The sequence below is a fragment of the Canis lupus genome, chromosome 15 (genome assembly GCF_011100685.1).
Source record: "Canis lupus familiaris isolate Mischka breed German Shepherd chromosome 15, alternate assembly UU_Cfam_GSD_1.0, whole genome shotgun sequence".
Lineage (NCBI taxonomy): Eukaryota > Metazoa > Chordata > Mammalia > Carnivora > Canidae > Canis > Canis lupus.
The window spans coordinates 56,370,234-56,396,356 of record NC_049236.1 but is presented as its reverse complement, the minus strand read 5'-3'; the positions used below and the strand labels follow the sequence as shown (position 1 = coordinate 56,396,356).

The following is a 26,123-nucleotide window of genomic DNA, read 5'->3' as shown; positions in this document are numbered from 1 at the left end:
TGGGGATGGGGCAAAGCAGGCAGAGAGTAAGTAACTGTTAGACTATAGTGGGGAAAAAGAGAGCCAGCCTGCAGCTATTAAGAACAGCAACTGGATGACTAAGGTAGAATTAACTATATGAATAATTCTTTCTGTGAAATAGCAACAATATAATTTTTTGGTTTTGTTTTTTTTTTAAAAAACCTCATTTCATGCTGTTGGCCTAGAAACCGTCATCATGGGTAACCTGGGTTAATAAACGTAATCCTACTGAAGTCACACTACAGCTTGAATCCATGCTATCTTATGGCAACGTAAATTAAACATGTCTTACCTCAAGGTTTGTTAAATTACAGGAAAAGAGCAAAACCTAGGCTTGTCACATATAATTCAGATTTCTAAGAGGGAAAGGATCAATCAGCATTGCTCTTATAAGACTGCAGATTCAAGATGTCTTTGTTATCCTTAGATTTTTGGAGGTGTGAGTTTCTGGAGCCTATTTCACTAATTTTTATTTGTTGAAGGACACGGCTATTATCAGGTGCAAAATTAATGAATTCCAGTCTCTTTCTGCTCTACCACAACATAAGCTACACCAAAAAGAGAAAAGCCCTCAAACCCCATGTCAAAACCTGCTAGTTACTCCAACAGAATCCCAGGACAACAAAAGATCTCATTGGGCAATTCCTATAACTTATAAATAGCATATCCTATGTTTGAAGCCATAGAGAAATAATTATAATTTATTGCTTGCAAAGCACATGTTCTCATTAAAATAGCCACTTCATCTGTTCAGGTAACATTGCATAGATGTATTTGTAAAAAATTTTAAGCTGAAGAAACCCATTAAAGGCCACTGAAAATCAAAGAAACTTCCATAAACATTGGTGATAAAAGTGTGAAAATCTGCTGCATTTAAACATGAAAAACTTGTTAGAAAGTATCTGAGAAATACTGAAGCTTTGAACATTTTTCCTCTAGTGAAAGAATGTTAGCTATATTCATTTCTATGGAATATGATATGGATTGTGTCAGGTCATGACACGTAAACATTTATTTAAAAGAAAAAGACCTGGGATCCCTGGGTGGCGCAGCGGTTTAGTGCCTGCCTTTGGCCCAGGGCGCGATCCTGGAGACCCGGGATCGAATCCCACGTCGGGCCTCCCGGTGCATGGAGCCTGCTTCTCCCTCTGCCTATGTCTCTGCCCCTCTCTCTCTCTCACTGTGTGCCTATCATAAATAAAATAAAATAAAATTAAATTAAATTAAATTAAATTAAATTAAATTAAAAAAAGAAAAAGAAAAAGACCTTGTACTCAAAGCATTGTGGATTCAACTGGGAAATTGGAGATCAGATATATATTTGTATAAATTATAAAACCAATCCATATATGTTAAGTGCCAAATGCATAATGAAGACATTTATAATTACAAAATGGTAACCAGAGAAGTTTACAATTTTTAAAAAGTATAATGATGATGCCCTAGATTTGCCTGTAGGTCCTATTTTTTTTTAAGATTTTATTTATTTATTCATGAGAGATACAGAGAGAGGGGCAGAGACACAGACAGAGGGAGAAGCAGGCTCCATGCAGGGAGCCTGATGTGGGACTTGATCCCGGATCTTTAGGATCACGCCCTGGCCTGAAGGTGGCATTAAACCACTGTCCCACCGAGGCTGCCCTGTAGGTCCTATTTTTAACTGGTCAGATGCCAATAACTCAATGCTGCCTCCCTCTTGAGACTTCAACCATATCCACTGTTTAAAAGGCTTCCTGCCCCAGTCTCGGGCTGGTAGGATTCTCTTGAAAAAGAAGTTGACTCGGTTGGGCCCAAGTGTGGCCCCAGCGTTTGTGTTCTCTACATGGGACTCAGGGCCATCTCCTTTCTGGGCAAGGTTAGTGCCTCGCCTCCCACTCCAGGGTATGTGCTGTCTTTCTCAATCAATGGTGTTCCCTCAGTAAAACTAGTATCTCCTGTGTTTGAAGCACAGGTTGATTTTGTGGCCACAGTGGTGAACAAGACAAGCTCAACATATGCTCTTCTTGGAATATGTATTCTAGGGGAGGAGATAGATATTAAACAACTAGATGACTTTAAGAAAAACCATTATGCTATTTCTCATGCTTTTTAATAACTTTTTTTTAAAAGATTGTATTTATTTATTCATGAGAGACGCACAAAGAGAGGCAGAGACATAGGCAGAGGGAGAAGCAGGCTCCCTGTGAGGAGCCTGATGTGGGACTTAATCCCAGGACCTGGGATCATGGCCTGAGCCAAAGGCAGATGCTCAACCACTGAGCGACCCAGGTGCCCCTCAAACTTTTTAATCACTTTTAAATATTACAAATATAATTCATGCTTGTGGCAACAAATCAAACAATATAGAGGTTTATTAAGAAAAAGTGAATCTCATACTCTATTCCATCCAGTTCATGAGGAAACTTTTCATTACAAAAGATATTTATGGGATGTAAAGAGAAGATTTTTTGAGGGACAGTACTAGGACTGAGGGTCAGAGAAGTGTTCACTAAGGAGGTAATTGTTCAGGCAACTTTGGAAGGTGAGCCTAAGATCATTCCTGGCAGAGCAAACAGTATGAGCAAGTCTCTGAGATGGGAAAGTGTGTATCAGATTAGAACCAGTGGGAGCAGACTATGGAAATCAGGGAGGGAGAAGCAAGATGCAGATCAGATTTCACTGAACCTTGCAGCCGAGGTTAGAGAATTTGGAGTTTAACATAAGAACAAAGAGAACTCATTGGAAGATTTAAAATAGAAAGCAATGCAAAAAAAAAAAAAAAAAAGAAAAAGAAAGCAACATGATCAAATTTTTCTTAAGATCACTCTGGATGTTGGACTGCTGTGTAGAGAAAGAACTGAAAGGTGACAATTACTGTTGTAGGAAGATCAGCGAGGAGACTATTTCATTTTTACAGGCCCATCTTGAGTTTTGGGTGTGATTCGCAAATTAGCAAAAATAAATTGTGATTATGGAGGCTGGGGGGAGGAAGAAGGATTTGAGCTGAGTTTTCAAGGAATACAGGTTTTAAGTAAATGGAAAAAAAACGATGATATTTGCTGTTATGAAGAGGAATAAGAATGTATTCAGCAATCTGAAGCAGATTTTAATGTCATAATTTTATAAGTGAAGAAATTGAATTTCAGAGATTCAGTTACATGATCTAGGGTCACAGTACTAATATTTCAGCCAGGTTGACTGATCCCACTGATCTGGGCTGAGATCTGGGCTGGGATCTGGGCTTGGATATTTTACAAGGGCTCTCAGAGTGATTCTGGTGTGCAGCCAGTATTGAGAACCACTACTGAAGACTTAAGAAAGAAAGGAACTGAGCCTGAGGCGGTGCCCACACTGGGGACACCAGTGAGAGCCACAGGAGAAAGGAGAAAGGAGCCTTAGAGGAAGGACCCTTGAGATAACAGAAGGCCATAAACCTGGTGAAGAATTTCATACTAATGTTTAGTACAAGGAAATGGAGATCCAAGAAAACAATAACAAATATTTGCAAGTTATCAGTGGTCTCAGAAAAAGCACCAGAGGAAGAGGATTGTTTGAGTCAATACAACCAGCACTAAAGATTTTTTTGTCCAAAAAAAGAATTTTTGCACGCTGACATAATGGAGGTGAGCCCACTCTGTTTTGGGGACCAGAAGTCCAGTAAAGGACAATTAAAGGATTTCCTCCATTCTGAGACGTACTTTTTAAGCTCTGACTTTCTTGAAATCAGGATGCGTTTTATAATAGCTGTTTACAAATGTAGTATACAGATGTGGTGCCTCTTGTTTTCCTCCCATATAAAGCTGTTATTAAATCAAGGGTGTGTTATACAATTAATTGTAGCCTAAAGACCAGGAAAGATATACTTCAACAAATACGAAACGAAAACCTGTTCTGTGCCAGGTGCTCAGAATTAAAGAATAAGCAGAATCCCTACTTTCAAGTAGTTCACAGAAAGATGTAAACAGAAGATTTCAATACAACTGACATTGATGGAGAATAATTGCAATAACAGGGTATGAGTTACCTCTTTTTTTCCTTCTGAATTCAAGAAAACATCCTCTTGTTTTAAATATCTTAAGTTTCTCTAGATAGTAATCAGGTCCCTTCTATTTGCACTTGGGTGTTTTCTAATATACACGTATTGTATTTCTAATTTCAACAAAAAGAATACAAAGCACAGATAGGAAATGAAAGAATAGTTTACAAATGAAAAGAGGCTGTAAGAGAATACACTGCAAACAGTGAACCAGCAGGGATTTTTAAGAAGCAAGTGAATTCTGTGGAAGCCACACACCATCACTAAAGATTTTGAGGCAAGGAAGTAGTCTGTTTTCTTCTTCTTTTCCTTACGATTCGCACAGTGCTTGGCATGTATGGGCACTCAATGCATATTTGCCGAATCAGATATAAAAGACAAATCCCAGTTCTTACCCTCATAATGACAAACTGTATTTTAAAAGTTCACAAGGACTTCCTAAAAGAGACAAAATTTAGGTTGGGTTTAGAAGGGACATCTAGGGGATCCCTGGGTGGCGCAGCGGTTTGGCGCCTGCCTTTGGCCCAGGGCGCGATCCTGGAGACCCGGGATCGAATCCCACATCGGGCTCCTGGTGCGTGGAGCCTGCTTCTCCCTCTGCCTGTGTCTCTGCCTCTCTCTCTTTCTCTCTGTGTGACTATCATAAATAAAAAAAAAAAAAAAAAAAAAAAAATTTAGAAGGGACATCTAGATTTTAGGAAAATCTCTGGCTGCTTGCTTGGGTGGATTTTTTTTTTACCCATGCAAGTGAAAGACTTGTTGAGATGATGATATCAACAGAATTATTCACAGGCAAATATTATTCCAGAAAGGAGCTGCTGACCTGCCTCTGAACTCATGTCATGATAAAGTTGCCTCTTTGCCAAAGAGGATCCATGGCATTAGCCACTTATTTGCTAATTCATAGATTTATCTTAGGAATGATGTCTTAAGGAACACTTCAAGTTCCTGTGGACAGTGGATGGGGGTGGAGGACAGTTGTCAAGGTAATTCCTAGGCAAATTCCAAGGTAAGAATAAACAAAGGCGACGTCAGCCATGAAAGGAAGGGCAGCGTGAGTTTTAAAGGATTGGACACAATAACAACCTTCTCTAACTTTTCTTGTATTTGAGAGTCATAGAGACACAGCTCTTTGTAGAGTCTGCCTTTTCAGAATGACAGGGTTTATTAGCACCATCCTCAAGAGGTCCACAGCCTGTCATCATTGAATGACTGCTGAATCGAACATCAAGAAAAGCTGGGTTTATTAGGAATTTATCCTTCCCAAGGAAATAATAAAGGAAATCACAAAGGTTTACTTAAAACGAAGTCCAACAGCGTTAACAATAATACAAAGTCCAAAACAATCTATTATTTCCCAAATAGGGGATTGCAAACAGTTATAAAGCAGTATCTATACCGTGATTAAAAGTACCTTGGGTAGCTCAGTTGGCTAAGCAACTGACTTGGTTTTGCCTCAGGTCATGATCTCAGGGTCATGAGATTGAGCCCCTCCACAGGCTCCACACTCAGCACGGAATCTGCTTGAGATTCTCTGCCTCTCCCTCTGCCCTTCCTCCTACTCTCTCTCTCTCTCTTTCATTCTTGAAAGAACATGCACATGCTAGTAAGCACAAGAGAGTTGGGGGAGGGCAAGAGGTTGAGGCAGACTTTCTGCTGAGCAGGGAGCCAACTCAGGGCTCCATTTCAGGACTCTCAGATCATGACTCTCAGATCATGACACTTCACCCACTGACCCACGCAAGTGCCCTAAATAAATAAAAAGAAAAGCCTAGGCTCCGAAGACAGATTTCCTGAGTTCAAGTATTAGCTTTACCACCTATAAGCTGTGATATCTTAGTAAATTAAACTATTTATGCCTCAATTTCCAAATTTATATAATGATGGTAGCAGAATCCACTCCATTGAATTTTTGTATAGATGTGTTGTTACATACATATCACCTAAAATAATACTTGGGAGGTGTCTGGCCAGCTTAGTTGGTGGAGTATGCAACTTTTTATCTTAGAGTTGTGAGTTTAAGCCCCATGTTGTGTGTAGAGATTACTTAAAAACAAATTAAATAACTGAATAAAACACTTGATACTCAGAAAATAGTGTGACCATGTAACTTATCACTCCAAACAGTATACTTTTGAGAGTGAAACAGAAAGCTAATCAAATGGATCACCTGGACAGCAAACTAAAGTGAAAATACCAGACCACTCTATTAATGTTATTATTAAGTAAATGGAGTACACTGAAATAATGTAGCAAATGCATTTATTAGAATTCATATTATATTGTTAGCTAGAAATAATCAGTATAGAGATTTAGTTTGGGAATATAAATTTTATACTATGTAGTTGAGTTACTCTCCCAAAAGTAGAACAGAAAGTCCAAGAGTTAGAGAAGAAAAAAGGGAAAAATATGAAAAAAAAGAAACCAATTAAAATTAAATTAGTTTAATATCTAACCAATAAAAGATCTAGAAAGAGGCCAGAGAAAACAGAAGAAGTAAGGAAATCAATAATACAAGAAAATTTCTCAGAAGGGAATAATATGAATTTCCAAATTTAAAGGTTCTATCAAAGCCAAAAACACCCATCCAAAACAAAATAAAACAAAACAAAATATATCAAGTCATGTCACTGTGAAACTTATTATGTAGAGATGAAGAGATTTTAAAGCCTTTGAGAGGAAAAACAGGATATATACAAATGATCAGGAACTGACAAGGTATCCTACTTGACAGCAATACTGAACTCTAGAAGCCAATGGAGCAATGTCTTCCATATCTGACAGGAAGTGACTTTCAACCTAGAATTCTATACCCAGTCAAATAATCAAGAAGGAGGGTAGAAAAAAAGACATTGTCACATATATATGTACTCAAAAAAAAAAAAAAAATTGCACCTCGAAGCATATTTTCCTAGGAAGCAACTGGAGAATATTATCTAGCAAGACAATGGAGGGATAAATCAAGATACAAAAGATGACAAAGCAAGAAACAAATTTTCTTTGTCAAGCAAAGGGTAATTCCCAAGATGGTGTTAAAGGAAACTACCAGAAAGATGGCCATGCAGGGCCTAGGGAATGATAAAATCAGATAGGAACAGGACAAATGGGGACTTTGGAGAGCGCATTTACTGTATAAAAATATTGGGTTAAGTTTCAAGAAAACCAAATGAACTAAGAAGTGGTTGCTTCTGGAAAAGAGAATATTGGAGTAGGGAGCAGGGAAAGAAAGGAAGTTTTTTTTTTTTTTTTTTTTGTTTTAATTATTTATTTGATTCAGAGAGAGAAAGAGAGAACATGAACAGGAGGTGGGGCAGAGGGAGAGGGAGAAGCTGACTCTCCCACTGAGCAAGGAGCTGGACAGGATGGATCCCAGGACCCTGAGATCATGACCTGAGTCAAAGTCAGATGCTTAACTGACTGAGCCACCCAGGCTCCCTGAAAGTATTTTTTTACTATGAGCTTTTTCGTACTATGTATATGTATTATGTATATGCACCTAAATGATTTCATTAAAGTTGAAAAAAATTAGCACATTGTGTACAATGTACAAGTATTCTGTTTTGATAAAAGGAACAATTAATTATAATAGTCAACTAGAATTTTAGTAGCTTGGACTGCTAAGTTGAAAAAATTTCTGTCTAAAATAAGGACTTTTAGCATGAGAGAAATATTCACTGATGTGAATTAACGGAAAGCCCTGTTTATTCAGAAAGGTGTAAGGTGTGCCTGCATTTGGCATTAGTGAGGGAATGTGTAGAAAATTGCTTGTTTTATTCTGTAATGAACTACGGCCAAAACCAGTTGTTAAACTAGCACAGACTTAATAACAGCCACTATTTTAAAATATATTGGTACATAAATTTGTTTTGTTTTGGTTTTTTTTTAGTTGTTTTCCTCCAAACAGCCATAAATCTTGACAGCTTTCTAATTTTAAGGCTGTCTGTGCCTGCCTATTGGAGGGATTTCCGTGAGTGTTAAGGAGCAAAGTTCTGCAGTTTTTGAGACCATCAGCACCTGCTTCTCCTGTGGCCCTTTTGGCCCATTACCTAAACTCTGTCTTCAGACTTCCTTCCACCAAGTCTCCTCCCTTCCAGCCTCATCCTTAGCTGGCGGGGGGGGGGGGGGTGGGGGTTCTCATTGAAGGTATTGAAGGAGTTCTGTGTTACCCCATGGTTGTCACTGTTGCAGTGCCACATCAGTAGTTGGTGCCCGTCTATCAATTCAATAAATATCCAACTGCCAACCACACACCAGGCACACTGTGAGGCCTGGGGATTCAGGTGTGAACAAAACAGAATTCCTGCCATCCTTGCATCCTATCAGCAAGGCAAGGCAGAAACAGCCAAATAGGAGCACCTGGGTGGGTCAGCGGTTGAGCGTCTGCCTTTGAATCAGGTCATGATTCTGGGGTCCTGGGATTGAGTCCTTCATCCGGCTCCCCGCAGGGAGCCTGCTTCTTCCTCTGTCTCTGTCTCTCATGAATAAGTAAATAAAATCTTAAAAAAAAAAAAAAGCCAAATATATGACTGACATTTAATCACAGGAAGTGTCACGAGGGAGAAATGCACGATGCCTGCAAATGTTTCTTATGGAATGAATTCGTGTTCCTCATCACAGGACAGAGCACATGGGCAACAGGATAAGATGCAGCTATTTTTGAAAAATCTACTGCTTTTGAAAGAAAAGCTAGCCAAAGAAGAGATGGGGCAGTTATTCTTAAGAAGAAACTTACTAGGCTATCACTTGATGCTGAGGTGGGGAGAAATTTAGTTCATTTCGGAATGTGGCTCTTTCCCACACATCAGTCTCTGTATAATTTATGAAAGATACAGATGAGCTGACATGTGCAAGAAAGAGGCACTATCAATTCCCTAGCCTATCATCTTTTTCTCAGCATTTCAGATATCAGAACTGTATCTCCTAGAGCCCGTTCAAGAGACCAGCGTTACCGAGAGAACAGCTGCTGCGCCTAACAAAATGGTTTATGGCAATGAAATTCAAGCATGGATTGCAAACTAATAGTAAACAGCTGAGCTAAAATTTTAGGCCTAGGCAAACAGAGTTTATGTACTGAAAAGAGTACAGAAAAACAAGAATGAGGTATGTTACAAGGGCTCAGATTGTTTTTATTCCACTATTGCCTATTCAGTTTTGTGAAGCCACAAACATGCCCTGATCATGGTAAGTTTAAACATTCTTGCATCATCAACATTTATATAAATGGTTTACAATAGATCAATAGTATAACTTAGCTAATATCTATCTTACCAGAGTAACAGAATAATAATCACTCCAGTCCATTTAACATGCATTACTTATTATCATTTCTGTTGTTTTTTTTTTTAAGTAGACTCCACACCCAGCATGGAGCTCAACATGGGCCTTGAACTCACAGCTCTGAGAATCAAGACCTGAGCTCAGATCAAGAGTCAGATGCTTAACCTACTGAGCCACCCAGGTTCCCCTCATTACTTCTTTTACTTTTTATTTTAAGCCTGCTCATAATTTCAGGTTTCTATACCTAGAAGAGCAAGACTCTGAAATTGGACAAAGTTGGGCTTAATAACCTTATCTTACGGAATGTAGATGCTCTCTGAACCTCAGTTTCAAGGGAAAAAGGGGAGTGATAATATCTATCTCAAAGGGTTATCTTGAGAATGAAGAATCAACGGATGTAAAGCACCCAGCATGGATCTGACACACAGAAGATTAGCTCCTTCCCCCATTTTAAGAAAGTCCCCAGATTGGCTCAGTGGTTTGCGCCACCTTCAGCCCAGGGCATGATCTTGGAGACCCGGGATTGAGTCCGGCTTTGGGCTCCTTGCGTGGAGCCTGCTTCTCCCTCTGCCTGTGTCTCTGCCTCTCTCTCTCTCTGTTTCTCTCTCTATGTGTGTCTGTCATGAATAAATAAATAAAATCTTAAAAAAAAAAAGTCCCCAGATGACCACAAAATCTGCCACTTTCTTAAGGCTTTCTATTCATTTTTGAAAACGATCACTTCAAAATTGATCATTCTAATTTTATTCTTTTTTTTTTTTTTTTTTTTAGGAAAGTGGTCACATGATCTCAGAGAAGTTTGTAGCTTATTACAACACAGAGCAGAAAGCAGAAACCTACACTCACTGTTCCATGCCAGCCTCCTCACTCCTATGCCTGGGAATTCTACCACACGCAGGCACCAACCATTCTTCTTGCAACCATGGGGTTCCTTTTTTTTTTTTTTAATTTATTTTTTATTGGGGTTCAATTTACCAACATACAGAATAACCCCCAGTGCCCGTCACCCATTCACTCCCACCCCCCACCCTCCTCCCCTTCCAACACCCCTAGTTCGTTTCCCAGAGTTAGCAGTCTTTACGTTCTGTCTCCCTTTCTGATATTTCCCACACATTTCTTCTCCCTTCCCTTATATTCCCTTTCACTATTATTTATATTCCCCAAATGAATGAGAACATATAATGTTTGTCCTTCTCCGACTGACTTACTTCACTCAGCATAATACCCTCCAGTTCCATCCACCTTGAAGCAAATGGTGGGTATTTGTCATTTCTAATAGCTGAGTAATATTCCATTGTATACATAAACCACATCTTCTTTATCCATCATCTTTCGTTGGACACCGAGGCTCCTTCCACAGTTTGGCTATCGTGGCCATTGCTGCTATAAACATCGGGGTGCAGGTGTCCCGGCGTTTCATTGCATCTGTATCTTTGGGGTAAATCCCCAGCAGTGCAATTGCTGGGTCATAGGGCAGGTCTATTTTTAACTCTTTGAGGAACCTCCACACAGTTTTCCAGAGTGGCTGCACCAGTTCACATTCCCACCAACAGTGCAGGAGCGTTCCCTTTTCTCCGCATCCTCTCCAACATTTGTGGTTTCCTGCCTTGTTAATTTTCCCCATTCTCACTGGTGTGAGGTGGTATCTCATTGTGGTTTTGATTTGTATTTCCCTGATGGCAAGTGATGCAGAGCATTTTCTCATGTGCATGTTGGCCATGTCTATGTCTTCCTCTGTGAGATTTCTCTTCATGTCTTTTGCCCATTTCATGATTGGATTGTTTGTTTCTTTGGTGTTGAGTTTAAGAAGTTCTTTATAGATCTTGGAAACTAGCCCTTTATCTGATACGTCATTTGCAAATATCTTCTCCCATTCTGTAGGTTGTCCTTTAGTGTTGTTGACTGTATCCTTTGCTGTGCAAAAGCTTCTTATCTTGATGAAGTCCCAATAGTTCATTTTTGCTTTTGTTTCTTTTGCCTTCGTGGATGTATCTTGCAAGAAGTTACTGTGGCCTGAGTTCAAAAAGGGTGTTGCCTGTGTTCTTCTCTAGGATTTTGATGGAATCTTGTCTCACATTTAGATCTTTCATCCATTTTGAGTTTATCTTTGTGTATGGTGAAAGAGAGCTCTTTCTTTTTTTTTTTTTTAAGACTTTATTTATTTATTCATGATAGTCACACAGAGAGAGACGGAGAGGCAGAGACACAGACAGAGGGAGAAGCAGGCTCCAGGCAGGGAGCCCGACGTGGGATTCGATCCCGGGTCTCCAGGATCATGCCCTGGGCCAAAGGCAGGCGCCAAACCGCTGCGCCACCCAGGGATCCCAAGAGAGCTCTTTCATAATTTTATTCTCTTCTATGAAATTTTGTCAAATAGCACTGGACTGTATTGAGATACATTATTTGCTTTCTGCTTTAAAGATAGTGATCATTTAAAAAAATTTTTCCCATATTCCTGGTAAGGGGTCAAACTATTTCAAAGAATTTGAGTTTGAAAAAGCTTTAGCTGTTAGTAGTGGTGAATTTATTATCTGTGGCATACCATTTCTCATTGATGTCATCATTAGGCTTATGACTGGTATGTTTCCCCAAACATTCAGTGAGAACAGTGATAAGGAAAAGAGCAGCAGTGCTCAGATTGGATATTTAAAAGACTGGGAGAAACAACAAAACAAACTAAAACACACACACTTCATAAGAGTCCCTGTAGCAGGGGTGTTTTGAAATTATTAATAATCAGAAGGAAGGCTCTTGTTCAGCATAAATTTTACTAATTAAATAGTCTCCTTGATATTCAAAGAGGAAATACGCTTTTCTGATGACTTTGGTTTATAGCCCTTAATTGAACCACTCATTTATTGAGTCAATTAATCAACTAATATGTTTGGGGCACTGTCCTTTCCATCAAATGGCTCATAGTGTAGTGGGGAAAACAGACGTACAGATAATTCTGAAACATGGCCAGCGCAATGCTATAGCCACACAGGGGTATTATACATATAACTCAGCACAGGGGTGAGGAGAGGAATTATGGGAGGGTGTCTAGGGAGGAGTCTGAAAAGGTGAAGTTAGGCAATAGAGGATGAGTAGGGATGCAGGGAAGGAGTGTTTTAAGAGCAGACATCAGTAACAGAAGTTCAGAAGTGATGAATAACATCGATGGATGCATAAATATTTCAGTGCTACTGGATCCCAAAGTGTTATGAATGGTGCAGGGACAGGTGAAGCCAGAATTGTATCAGGGGTTAGAGAAGTTCACTTCTTTATAAAGTTTTTACTTAAATTCCAGTTAGGGAAGATGCATTGTAATATTAGTTTCAGAAGTTCACTCTTGAGTTCTAACTTTGAGAGGATGGATAACTCCAAGAAGAAATTTAAATTTTATCCACCTATCCTTTTTACACAGTACCCAAAGTCACAAAGTCATGTTTGGGTTTTGGATAGGGCATGGTTATGAGGGGGCATTACTGGAGACAGGGAAGACCAGACAGGAGTCTATTAGGCCCAGGAGAATGACGGTAATCTAGAGGGATGGGAGTTAAGATGGAGAGGCGAGAACAAAGTCTAGAATTAACCAGGACAAAAATTGGCAGGACTGGGACACCTGGGTGGCTTAGTGGTTGAGTGTCTGCCTTCAGCTCAGAGTATGATCCCAGGGTCCTGGGATCGAGTCCCATGTCAGGCTTCCTGAGAGGAGCCTGCTCTCCCTCTGCCTATGTCTTTGCCTCTATCTGTGTCTCTCCTGAATAAATTAATAAAATCTTTAAAAAAAATTGGCAGGACTTAGGTATCAGATATAGGAGATGAAAGTAATAATGGAGGCAGTGACAACTCCCAATTTCTAGTTTAAGTGAATGAACCGATAGTAGACCGACTCAGACCGAGCATAGAAGGAGCATCTCCATTAAAGAAAAGAAGGTGATGAGATGATGAGTTCAGGTGGATTTAAAGTACCTGTGGGACATCCAGTAAGAAGCAGATAGATAAATATATGAAACTACATGGAAGAGCTGTGCTGAGGAGCTTTTTCTGTCATTATAATTATGTTGTATCTGAAAAAAAACATGAGTGGATGAAAATATAGAAGACCAGGAGAATAAAGACAGAATTGTAGGGAATTCAGACTCTCACTGTTTGGAAAAAAAAGAGAAAAGCCATGAAAGAAGACATAGAAGAAACAGAGGAGAACCAGGGGAATCAGATGTCCAAAGTGAAATAAGATGTGAATTGAACAATATCCACTGAAAGAAGTAGACAAAAGTCATCAGAAACCATAGTGAGACTAGAACAAACAGTACAATTTGGGAGAAGTGGAAGGAGGACAGGGATGGAAGCTCAAGTAGCAATGGGTTGAGGTATGAATGGGAGATGAAGTGGGGTCAACACGTACAGGCATGGTTTTGAAAATTTTAGGTAAAAAAGAAAATGTAAATAGTAACTAGAAGAGATGATGGGCCAACTGTAGGCTATTTTAGGATAGGAAAAATGTTATCCTAGAGAAGGCTTCACTGCTATAAAGCAATGTTCTTGGGTAAATGGTGATGCAGCCAGTGAGTCAATGGCCCAGATCAATAGAGAGAATCCAGATGAGAAAAACCCCCTCATTCCAAGAGACTAAAAGGAAGGAGACAGGATTTCCTTCTATGTAGGTGGAGATGTTCTTGTACATGTAAGCGTGGAGTAGGCATTGTAGTGGTAGTTGAAGGAGTGCAGACCTGAGTATAGGCCTCAGTATTCTCCATGGTCTTTTTTTGTGTAGATTTTTTTATATTGTGGTAAGATATACATAATAAAAATACTATTTTAATCATTCTTAAGTGTACAATTCAGTGGTCCGTGAAGTGTGCAAGGCTCTGTCCTCTAGAGGACTAATGAAAATAGTGGAAATGAGATATGTGTAGAAGCCTTGAGAAAACAAGGAAAGTCTAGGGCAGCTACTGAAGATGTGCACTAAAGATAAGTAAAGACCTTGCTGTTCTGCAGAGGTTGGAGACTACGTTTCTATATCAGCAAGGATGTCCAATGTCCCATGGAAGAGTTATCCACCTTGATGCAGGATCCAAGAAAAACTGGAATTGAGGCAACTGGTTCACCTTTTAGAACAAGTAAAATTACATCTATACCACATAACATACAAAAAGACAAATCCAAGATGGACTAAACAGCTATTTTTAAAGTGAAATAATACAGAATGAACTATACAAGAACATTGAACTATGTTTATATAGTCTGAGGGGACAGATATCAGGCTGTAGCCTGGGAATTTGAGTGTATTATTCATCACTTTATTTATTTTTTTAAAGATTTATTTATTTATGATAGACATAGAGATAGAGAGAGAGAGAGAGAGAGAGAGGCAGAGACACAGGAGGAGGGAGAAGCAGGCTCCATGCCAGGATCCCGACGTGAGACTCAATCCTGGGACTCCAGGATCACACCCTGGGCCAAAGGCAGGCACTAAACCGCTGAGCCACCCAGGGATTCCCCTCATCACTTTATCTATAAATGGTGCCTCATACTTATAATATGATCCTCAAGAGCATCTTGTATTTATACTAAAGGATTCTAATTCAACCCTATTCCTTATTCCACCCAAATGACGGACAAGTGTAATACCAAGGAAGTAAGACAATTCCTGCCCTCAGAAAATTATCATATGAGGGGGGAGAGACACATAAACAGATAATCATACCAGAAGATATTAGGATGCAGTGATAGAAATCCTGAGTCAATCAGTACTTATTGATTCCCTATTTGTGCCTGACTAGGTCTGGTGCTGTGTTTAGATACTTAACAAAGTGTAACAACAAAGTGCAATGCCTTTTACAACAGAGAGTATTTTAGAAGGTGCAAGAAAACATGTATCTAGGAAGCAAAACTTTGAGGGAGGGGCACCCAGGTGGCTCAGTAGGTTAAGCGTCTGCCTTTGATTCAGGTCATGATCCTGGAGTCCCAGGATTGAGTCTCACATGGGGCTTCCCTGCTTAGCGAAGAGTCTGCTTCTCTCTCTGCCCCTCATCCCATTCATTCTCTCTCTCTCTCTCTCTCCTATCTCTCTCAAATAAATAAAAACTTTTTAAAAAATCACTTAGAAGGAGGATCAGGAAGGCTCCATAAAGTCCCCTGAGCTTGAAGAATGGGTAGGAGTTAGCTTCTAGAACTGCTGTAGTGGGATTCCAAGATGCTATCAGTTGGAATCAGAGGTGGAGCTTCACATATTCAGATACATTACCTTGGGGCACATTACCACATATTTGACAAATGCTTTTCACTTCTGGCTTCTATAGCAATGTATGAAGATGGCAGGATTATACAGAATGCTGCAGCTTGTTTTCTGTCTAGCAGCCCAAAGGCTAACTCATTAAAATTCAAAGATGAATTACATGGTGGGTGGAAGAACAAATGTTTTCTTCACTGGGCTGAGCTAAGGCCTGCAAGACAGTTTCTCCCAGAATGTAATTCACTCTTTGCAGCTGTTCAGTAGGACATGATTCAGGCTTCACCTCTTCCTGCAAATCTACCATGACACCACTCAACCTTTTTGTTTGTTTGTTTGTTTTGGATGTTACATGCACATGGTAACAAGAAAAGAACAGGAAAACCATACTAGTTCCACACTCGGTTTGACTTTGGAACCATGTACATATCTTACAAGGTACCTTATACTTTACCTTTCATTTATAAAATAATTTAAATATGAAAAAAACCTAGACGTGTACCCAGTTGATGGTTTAACCTATAGAGAGGAAATATTCCAAGGGACTTTAAAGCACAGTAATTTGAGTATAAATCTCTGGTGGGGTATGTTCCCAGAACAAAAAGAACAGCAGAAAGCTTGGTGGAAGTGTTGGTGGTATTACTCTGACTCCATTGTGGGTGTATTGTGGGATAAAGCAAATGAGCAAGTATGTGAAAGTTCTTATTTAATCATTCCCGGTTTGGTTGAGTACCAGGATTCCTGGAGTGGGAGAAAGGAAATACAGATGTTAAGATAAAAGAGCTGAAAAATAAACCCTGAATGTGATTGGAAGATATACATGTACATATATGTATGATTGTATGTGTTTATATATATATTTTTCATTGCTCTATTCACCCTGAAGGCCTAGACATAGGAACTAACTCAGTTAGTTCCTCTACTACTCAGATTCTACTCTCTCTCTCTCTCTCTATCTATCTATAAGTAAGTTTTACAACCAATGTGGGGCTTGAACACATGATGCTAAGATCAAGAGTTGTGCTTTACTGACTGGGCCAGCCAGGGACCCCCAGATTCTACTCTTCAAATACTCTTTCCACTAAAAGGAATTGGGACTTTTGGAGAAATGGCTGATTCTAGATCTGGAGAAGGAAATGGAAAACATGAGCATAGTAGATCATGCCATACCAGATTATCCAAAACTGCTATAGTCTTGTCTAAGGGACCTAGGAGCCAAACTTGAAGAAAGTCCCATTGGCCAAAAATAGGATAACTAGAAGAAAAGGGTAATAATCATAAGATATTAATATATATCATACATACATATATACATATACACAAACATTTATGAATTCATAATGGCTACTTTTAAAACCACAACAAACTGGCCACATTGGAGGATTTCATAAGTCAACTCATTATTTTAAAAATGGAGGCACCTGGATGGCTCAGTCAGTTAAGTGTCTGCTTTCAGCTCAGGTCATGATCCCAGGGTCCTGGGATCAAGCTTCATGCTATGCAGGGAGCCTTACTCTTCTCCTTCTCCCTCTCCCTCTCCCTCTCCCTCTCCTGTTCCCCCTGCTTGTGCTCACTCTCTTTCTGTCAAATAAATAAATCAATCTTTAAAAAATAAATACAATTTTAAAAATAAAAATAGGTAAATAAAAGGAAAAAATCAAATATTAACCTTGCCTTTCTAATATTAACTGTACCACTGCAAACCAAATGGAAGATGAGATGACTTTTTAAAAATCATAGTAACCTTAGCTAATAAAGAAGGCACAACAGCATTAGGGTATCACCTCTTTGCAAACGCTAAGAAATTAATGAATCTAGGGACCGATCATCAATGGCTACCAAAATCACAGAAGAAAAATGATCAGAATTATGTACCTCTTGATGGGAGAGCACACCACCTGGAAAGTTATGATGAGCTGAACTTTGTCTCCCCAACAGTAATGTGTTGAAGTCCTAACCCCTAGTGCCTCAGATTATGACTGTATCTGGAGATAGGTCTTCAAAGATGTAATTAAATTAAAATAAGGTCATTAGATTAGGCCCTAATCCAGTATGACTGACGTCCTTGTAGGAGGAGATTTGAACACACACACGTGCGGACAACCACATGAAGACACAGGGAGGTGATGGACCATCTACAAGCCAAGGAGAGATGCCTCAGAAATCAATTCTGCCAACACCTTGATCTTGGACTTCTAGCCTCCAGAATAGTGAGAAAAATGTATGTCTATTGTTTTAGCCACCCAGTCTGTGGTACTTTGTTATGGAAACCTTAGCAAACTAATATAGCTATCTTGCCCCCAAAACCCAACCTGACTTAGATCAAGCCTCTAAATCCAACTAATAATGTAAAAGAAATAAGATGGCAGCAAAAAAAAACATTAAATGACATCACGGAGATGTCAGAAAAACATTTGTGGGAAGTTTCATAGGACAAGTGGCCCAGTGTCTTCAACAAATAGCTAGAAAGAGAGAGAGAAGAGAAGGCTGTAGGGAGGGATGCAGAAGGAAGAGGAGTGAAGAGATGAAACAGAACCTATGAATGAAAAGAAACTCAAAAGATTTATCAATCAATTGCAAGGTGTGAAACTTACTTGGATTCTGTTTCTAACTCTCAAAAATATAGTGCTTATGAGGCAACTAAAATTTTGAATGCTGAATATACAGTGAAATTGTTAAAATTTTTTGAGAAAGAATGGCATTGTGGTTATGTTAAAGAAAAAGAATTTTTAAATTTTTGAGAGTCATACCAGAGAGATATGATGTCGTGGTGGGGGGAGATTAATAAGTAGGATAGAAATGAAATTTCAAGATTGGCTATAAATTGAAAGTGTTCAAAGTTAGGTGACCGGTACCTAGGGGTCTTTAAACTATTTTGTCCATTTTCGTGTATAATATCCAAATTTCCAGAGTAACTAAAAAGAAATTGTATCGACTTTCTCCTTAGATAATGAAGGTCAAGATTCACCATCTGGAGAGATAAACTTGTCCAAAACTAAATTGAGTCAGTACTGTTAGAGTCTCCCAACTAACCTACACCTGGATTGCCGCCAAGCAGCTAAAATAAATGTTCCTCTCCTTCCTTCTCCTTGCCATTCTCTGGTATTCACACAGATAAGTAAGTGATGGCCAGAAAGCATCAGAATGAAGAGAAGCCCTGGACTTGATATGTCAGAAGTCCTGAGCTGCTGAAATTGGCAGACGTTCTTCACGAATGTCTTATATAAAATCTCCCAGAGCTCTAGCAACTCGGGAATCATATCTGACATTCCTAATAGGTGACCCTCTTTAATCCAATATGCTGCATTTCTGGTAAGATTTTGGACAGCTGCCTCCGAGGCCATGTGCACGAGTCACTTCATATAAATCACTTAAAAATACAGAATGAGAGTCAATAAACACCTCTGTGTATTTCTACATTGTGGACACACGCTCTTGGCAACAGGAACCTTTTGGAGTATGTCATTCCGCACAGGAAGACAACATGTTTGATTCAGATTGCATAACCCGTGGAACGGGAAAGCCCAGCTGGCACCCATAAGGGCATCCAGCAACGTGCTGGTGACATCACTGTGGCAAGGACAGCATTTTTCATATTCTGGAGCTCGGAGAAGACAATCTGGCAAAGTCATGAAAACGTGTTCACTTAGGGCAATGCGAAATCTTTCTTGTTTCAATTAATTCTTTACTTCAGCATAGTGGTGGAATGTTTAACGAGCCTTTGGAATAAAGTGGTTGTGTTTCCTATGAAATAAAACAATAAATCAAACCAAAACAATCACAATCTGAGGTCTGAAGCATATGGTGTGTGTAATTTTACAGAACTGCACAAGCCTTTGATGCTCTCCCTCTAGAAGAAAGTCTAAGAGTGGGCTTTTTCTACTTAAAAGAAAAATATTCTTACAGTTAGCGATCTCTTTCTGTCTTTTAAAAATAGCTCTTAAGCAATATTCTTATGTTTGAAATACACTGGCAGCTTGGGGAGACTTCTCGTGTTTTCCCAAACACTCCTTTGGGAAACAATTTCATTTTTATCCTTGAGACAGTATATGTTTCGTACTAGTGTGAATTACACAGTTTCGTTTATAAATTTAAATAATCCCGTTTACTTTGCAAATGGTTTGTGCCCATAGACACACAGACCCCTTTAATAAATTTGTGTTTGAATTATTAATGGCATGAAACTGATCGTAGGCATTTTTGCTATTCGAGGAAGGAGAAAACTATTTAGCAAGAGTAAAAGATTCAAACAAGTACAAAAATTTGTCTTCTACATTTCATCATGAAGTTTATTGTAATTAAATAATTTCTTAGTAACCATTTTACTCCTTTACAGGTACAGCAGTAAATAAGCAATTGTTTATTCATATACGGATGGACATTAGCCTGCCATGTGTGCTTTTACATACACTGTCAGCTTTCTGTATGGTCGCCCCGGGGACCTGCTACACTGCCACACACACACACTAGGTATTCAGTCAATAAACTCTAGCTAGGACTCTAGTTGTCTAAGGACAGGATCAGCAGATAAATAGCTCTGGATCTTCGATGCTATAAATCACCTCAAATTGTCCTAATCATCCGGTTGAATATTTCTTTGGATATTTATCTTAAATAGGTTACGTTACCACCTCAATTTTCCTAGTATCCTGAAGACAGAACATGAAATAAGTAAGCATGACATATGCCTTCCAGATAAATCTCTATAAGCTCCTTTGGATATGAATTACTAAAAATTAGCTTCTTTCATAAGTCTCTTTTTCTTTTCAGTCAGTAAGAATCTCCTGGGCAACAGCTAACCTAGGGTAAATTCTATCAGCATTAAATTTTTCTCTATTAATAATTGCTCTCTCTGTATATATATTGAACATTCATTTTGTTCACTCAAATATAAATTAACCCAGAAAATGCCATGTTTTTAATCAGCTCTATGACAGCTGTTGATCTAGGATCAAGTAAGTGTTAACCTGGAGGATTAAGATTAGGTCTTTTGAAAACAAGACAGAACGTCATTTGTGCATGATTCTATAGGGGCAGGGAGAGAAGGAAGATCAATGTTTAAGAAATAAGGTCGGGGGCAGCCTGGGTGGCTCAGTGGTTAAGCACCTGCCTTCGGCCCAAGGCATGATCCTGGAGACCCGGGATCGAATCCCACATTGGGCTCCCTGCATGGAGCCTGCTTCTCCCTCTGCCCGTCTCTTCCTCTCTCTCTCTCTCTTTCAGGAATAAATAAATAAAATCTAAGAAAGAAAAGAAAGAAAGAAAGAAAGAAAGAAAGAAAGAAAGAAAGAAAGAAAGAAAGAAAGAAAGAAAGAAAGAAAGAAAAGAAAAGAAAAGAAAAGAAAAGAAAAGAAAAGAAAAGAAAAGAAAAGAAAAGAAAAGAAAAGAAAAGAAAAGAAAAGAAAAGAAAGAAGGTTGGACTTAACTAAATGAGGATATGGCTAAAGCTGACCCGTAACACCCCAATTTCCTCAGTTCCTCCTTTATGGTACTGCCTCTTCAAGATCCGTTCTTTCCGGAAGGCCCAGGTAATAATGCCTTCTAGTGCCTCTCCCTGAACATACGCACTGGAAGCCTGGGTCTCTGGTTGTGGAATAAAAGGAAACAGCAAGGGAGGGTCGAAGGGAGCATTTTCTCAGGCAGCTGGTGTCTCTGAAATCACACGACATATGTGGCTGCCTGTGTCAGCAGGAACACCCACTCCATCTATGTAGAAAGCCAATTCAGAAAAGGAAAAATACAATTAAAAACATCTTTAAAGCCCTAATGGTAATTCCTTGGCAGATTCCGACCTTAGGTATAGATGACACCATAAATTCAGAAAGATCTTTCAAAAAGAGGGGTCTTACTTTCTTGCAAATGTGCCAAAGAGAAAATAACAGGGAAAGAAGGCCTGTTCTCCCAGAAAGCAGAGATCCTGCCAAATGGTTTCTAAATGTGTTTCTTAAAAATTTCCATGTGCCATCAACGGCTTTTGAGTACTTCTGGAAACAGAAAGAGCAGAAATCAATGACACTGTGAGAAAGCAAACATTTAAGGTAACTAGCGTGCTCAGAAAATAGGTCAACCTGCTTTCCAGTCACCATATACGCTGACCAGATACAGCCCCGGTCTCCTCCCAGGCTAGATAGGCACAGCTCCATCCCTCTAGGACACTGTATGGAAAATCCTGAGGCTCTCAAGGGAAGTTTCCACATACTTCTCTACTTGAGACTCAAGTGAATAACTGTTTTCTGGGTCTATATTAGGCGACCAGACTGACTCACTGGAACCCAAACAGTCAGTAATTTGTTTCCTTCACTGTGGAATCCAGAAGACCATAATTTTACCACTTATTAGTACTATTTTTAGCCAACCAGAAGGAATCCAAAAGATGTCCACATAGTGGAAAAAGTTTTGCTCCTGGGCAAGACTGATGCTGGGTAGTCAATCTCCAGAATAACCAGCTACTTTGATCCATTGAAGTAAACATATTAATTCAGGCTGGTTATTTCACCAACATACTGAGACTTCATTGACTTGTGTGGTCATGAAGCAAAGTGGTTGCCCCGGAGTCTCCTACAGGTCCAACTCTAGTCACAAAAGGCGGGAACCCTGAAGACCAAGCAGAGCTCCGCCCCTAGCAGAGCCCTGTCCTGTCTATCCAGAGTTTTTTCTCTGGCAGAAGTGTCTAAATGACATTTGTTTGTCCCAACAGCTTTAGACAGTTACGTCAGTGAGGCCCAGCCAGTCACTTCCTAACTTAGCACTAAAGTCTGTTTTATCTTCTCAGCCCATCTCTCTGTTGTCCAGGCTGCAAAGGAAAATTTGGGTCATTTTCCAAGTCACCAACAATTTTTTAAGGAAAACTCAGACATGTTTTATTATAAAAATAATATATGCTCCCAGTTTTAAAAATTCAAATAGCAAAAGGAGAGTATAATTTCTTTTAATGTATTCATGCGACACAGAGAGACAGAGGCAGAGACACAGGTGGAGGGAGAAGCAGGTTCCCATAGGGAGCCTGATGTGGGACTCGATCCCAGAACCCCAGGGTCACGTCCTGAGCCGAAGGCTGACAATCAACCACTGAGCCACCCAGGTACCCCGGGAGAGTATGAATTTAAAATCAATTCCACCTCACTCCAAACCATCTATCATGTACCGTCACAGACCCTCTTGCTGGAGATAATGACAAAGCATTTTCTTTTTTTTTTTTTTTAAGTTTTTTTTTTTTAATTTTTATTTATTTATGATAGTCACAGAGAGAGAGAGAGAGAGAGGCAGAGACATAAGCAAAGGGAGAAACAGACTACATGCACCGGGAGCCCGACGTGGGATTCGATCCCAGGTCTCCAGGATCGCGCCCTGGGCCAAAGGCAGGCGCTAAACTGCTGCTCCACCCAGGGATCCCAAGCATTTTCTTTATATATAGAAGCAAGCAAAATTGACTGCAAACATGTTTTGTGTCAGGAACTCTGCTAGACATTGAAAACAAAAAAGTAAGAAACAGTTCCTTCCCTTTACTTACAGATTTACTTAGAGTCACCATGACGACACCAAGTATAATAGGTAGGAACAGCATAGTAGTGTAAGGGGAACAAAGGAGGGCATGACTGTGGCCCGCTGTTGAAGGCCAGGCAGTTATTCAGCAATGCTTTGCAGGAGAGGTAACACGAGCTGCATTATAAAGGCTGCATGGGAAATCAAAAAGAGGGCGTAGAAGCAGAGCTAGGAAAGGAACTCCTAGCCATAAGGAATCGCATAAGCAAAGGCACAGAGGAGTAAACCTTCATGATGTGCCTGAGGAAGTGACTGGGAGTCTGGTGTAGCTAAAACAGGGTACTGGTTTAGGGGTGTGGTGGGAGGCAAGACTGGAATCGCAGTACAAGGGCCAGATTGTGTAGTGCTTCAAATTCCATGCTAAAGATTTTGTGCTTAATTCTGTAGGCAACAAACTGTTGTTTTTATGTTTTTAAGTAGGGAAGTGATATCATCAAATCTGTGTGTTAGAAAGGGTACCTGGCACAGTATGGGTGTAGAAAAGTGTTTGCTGAGTGGATGGAACAGAAAATGGGGAGACCGAAGGAAGGAAGACAAGTTTAGTGAATTGTAATCATCACAATGAAAGGAGCCAGAATGATAGAGGTGGGAATGCAAGATAGTTTCGAGAAAGACTCAGTGAGACTTGGCAACCAATTAAATGTGGAGGAATGGAGGAGATGTAAAAGTCAAAGGTAATTTTGATGGTCTCTTCTGAGCGGCTGGGTATTTGGTTATGTCATTGACCAAAACAGGAATATAGGAAGGAGGAGGTATTTGAGTGGGGGATAGGACATATGGATGCGGAGATGAGTTGAGAGGCAATAAATGGCCAACACCTTATTAAGTTTTTACCATGGGCCAGATGCAGTGTTAAATGCCATTTTATAAGTATCAATTCATGTAACTCTCATAAAAAGGAGTATTATAATAGTATTCCTATTTTACAGATGAGATTGCATAAGTTGGGGATCCCTGGGTGGCTCAGTGATTTGGTGCCTGCCTTTGGCCCAGGGCACTATCCTGGAGACCTGGGATCGAGTCCCACATTGGGCTCCCAGCATGGAGCCTGCTTCTCCCTCTGCCTGTGTCTCTGCCTCTCTCTCTCTCTCTCTCTCTGTGTCTATCGTAAATAAATAAATTAAAAAAAAAAAGAGAGAGATTGCATAAGTTTAGAATCCAACAACTCTGAGTTCAAGAGTTCAAGTCCCAGCTCTACTGTTTGTTAACTGTTTGATCTTGGATAAATTACTTAACCAATCTAACCTCAGCTGTAAAAACACAGAAAATGATAGCTACCATATGGGATTATTATGAAAATTAGAAGTAATACATATTAAGCAACTAGTATAGTGTCTGGAAGCTCATATATGTTCATGAATGCTAGGAATTATTACCAGCTATGAGATAACCCGGTACTATGATCAGTAAGGAGTTTGGAATTTGTGTTTAAGTTATAGAGGTGACAGTAGAAATTTTAAATATCAGTATATTGATGTTAGTCGGATCACTGGATGTAAATGCTATTCCCTGGTTTGGAGACGGGTGGTAGTACACCAAGAGATGAGAATCATGGATGTGATTCTGGGAGAATACTAATGATAAAGGAGCAAAAAATAAGATTCTTCTAAAAGAAATATAGATGAAGTAAAACGAGAAGAGGAGAGACATAAAAAGCTTTAAGAGCCCAAGTGGAAAAGTGGGAGGAGGATAATGTCAACAATTGCAAATGCTTCTGGGAAGTCATACTAGAAAGTCTGAAAAGAGATGATTTGATTTAGCAGATGGAAAGGAGGTTGCTGTTGGCTGAGGTAAGAATCATCACAATGAAGTAATGGCAACACAAAGCAGAATGCAGTATGTGGAGGAGGTGCAAATGAAGAAGTGGAAACAGAAGACACAGGCAATATTTCCTTAAATAGTGAGTCTCCATTACACTTTAAAATGATTTAGTTTAGGAAGCACTTTAGGAATGGTGCAGTAAGGACCTCCAAAAATATGCTCTCCAAGAAGAAATTAGAACAGTGGCAAAAACTATCAAAACTAATTTTTTTAAAACATTGGAAGTTAATAAACAAATGCCTCCAACAATCCATGAAGCATTTATTAAAGAAAAATCACCCAATCTCAGAAAGAACAATGATCTTTGGGCATTTTAAATTTAAATTGCTCTATTCTCCTGAGACAAACCAAGAAACAGACTCTTAACTATAGAAAACAAACTTATGGTTACCAGAGGGGAGGAGGATGGGGGGATGGGGGAAATAGGTGATGGGGATATCATAGTATACTTATGATGAGCACTGAGTAATGTATAAAATTGTGAATCTCTATGCTGTACACCTGAAACTAATAGACACTGTATGTTAGCTATACTTGAATTAAAATTAAAATCTTAATATAGAATAAAATAAATAAATTGCTCTATTCCCATCCTCCCTTCCCAGCCCCATGGTTGCCTTGAAAAAACCAAGAGCCTCACAACCATAGTAGCTGTGAAAACTACCAGCCTATTAGTCACTGGAGGAGAAACATGGGTTTAAAGCTCTTTGAAAAGACTCATGCTCAGAGAAATGTCACATTTGATCCATCCTGAAAATCCCTGGAAAAAACTCCATTCTTAGGGCTTGTCATTATTTGACCAGACTCTGCGTGAATAGCTCTATCTCATGAGCATTCATCATCAAATGATGATCGAAAATCATCAGCAGCAACTGTTTAATACCACAGGTGTCTGAGGGGACACCAGTTGGGGCAAAGAAGGAGCAGATTAAAAACCTTAAAATGAGAAACTGGGAAATGAGATTTCCGAAGGGGATTTTGAAAGGCTCCAACATATTCCTAGAAATCGAGAAAGCTATGAACATGTGCAGTGCTGTGCACATGCTCAGAAAAAAAAAAACTGAGAAAGTCCTAATCTCTAACCTTTGGCTAATTTTGAAAGCTCTATGCAAGCAGGAAATGAAGGCTAAGGTGGAGTTGTAAGCTGCCTGCCAGAGCATTGAAGGTATGCTTCAACACACACAAAGACCAGAAAGCATCTTGATTTGAGACCTTGTAAGAAATTTCTAT

General features: G+C 39.5%; 1 protein-coding gene across 2 annotated transcripts in view; it reads left to right on the top strand.

Moving 5' to 3' along the window:
* The window catches only part of C15H4orf45 (chromosome 15 C4orf45 homolog), a 98,438-nt gene that overhangs the window by 51,927 nt on the left and 20,388 nt on the right, over positions 1–26,123 (top strand). The window lies entirely within an intron of this gene.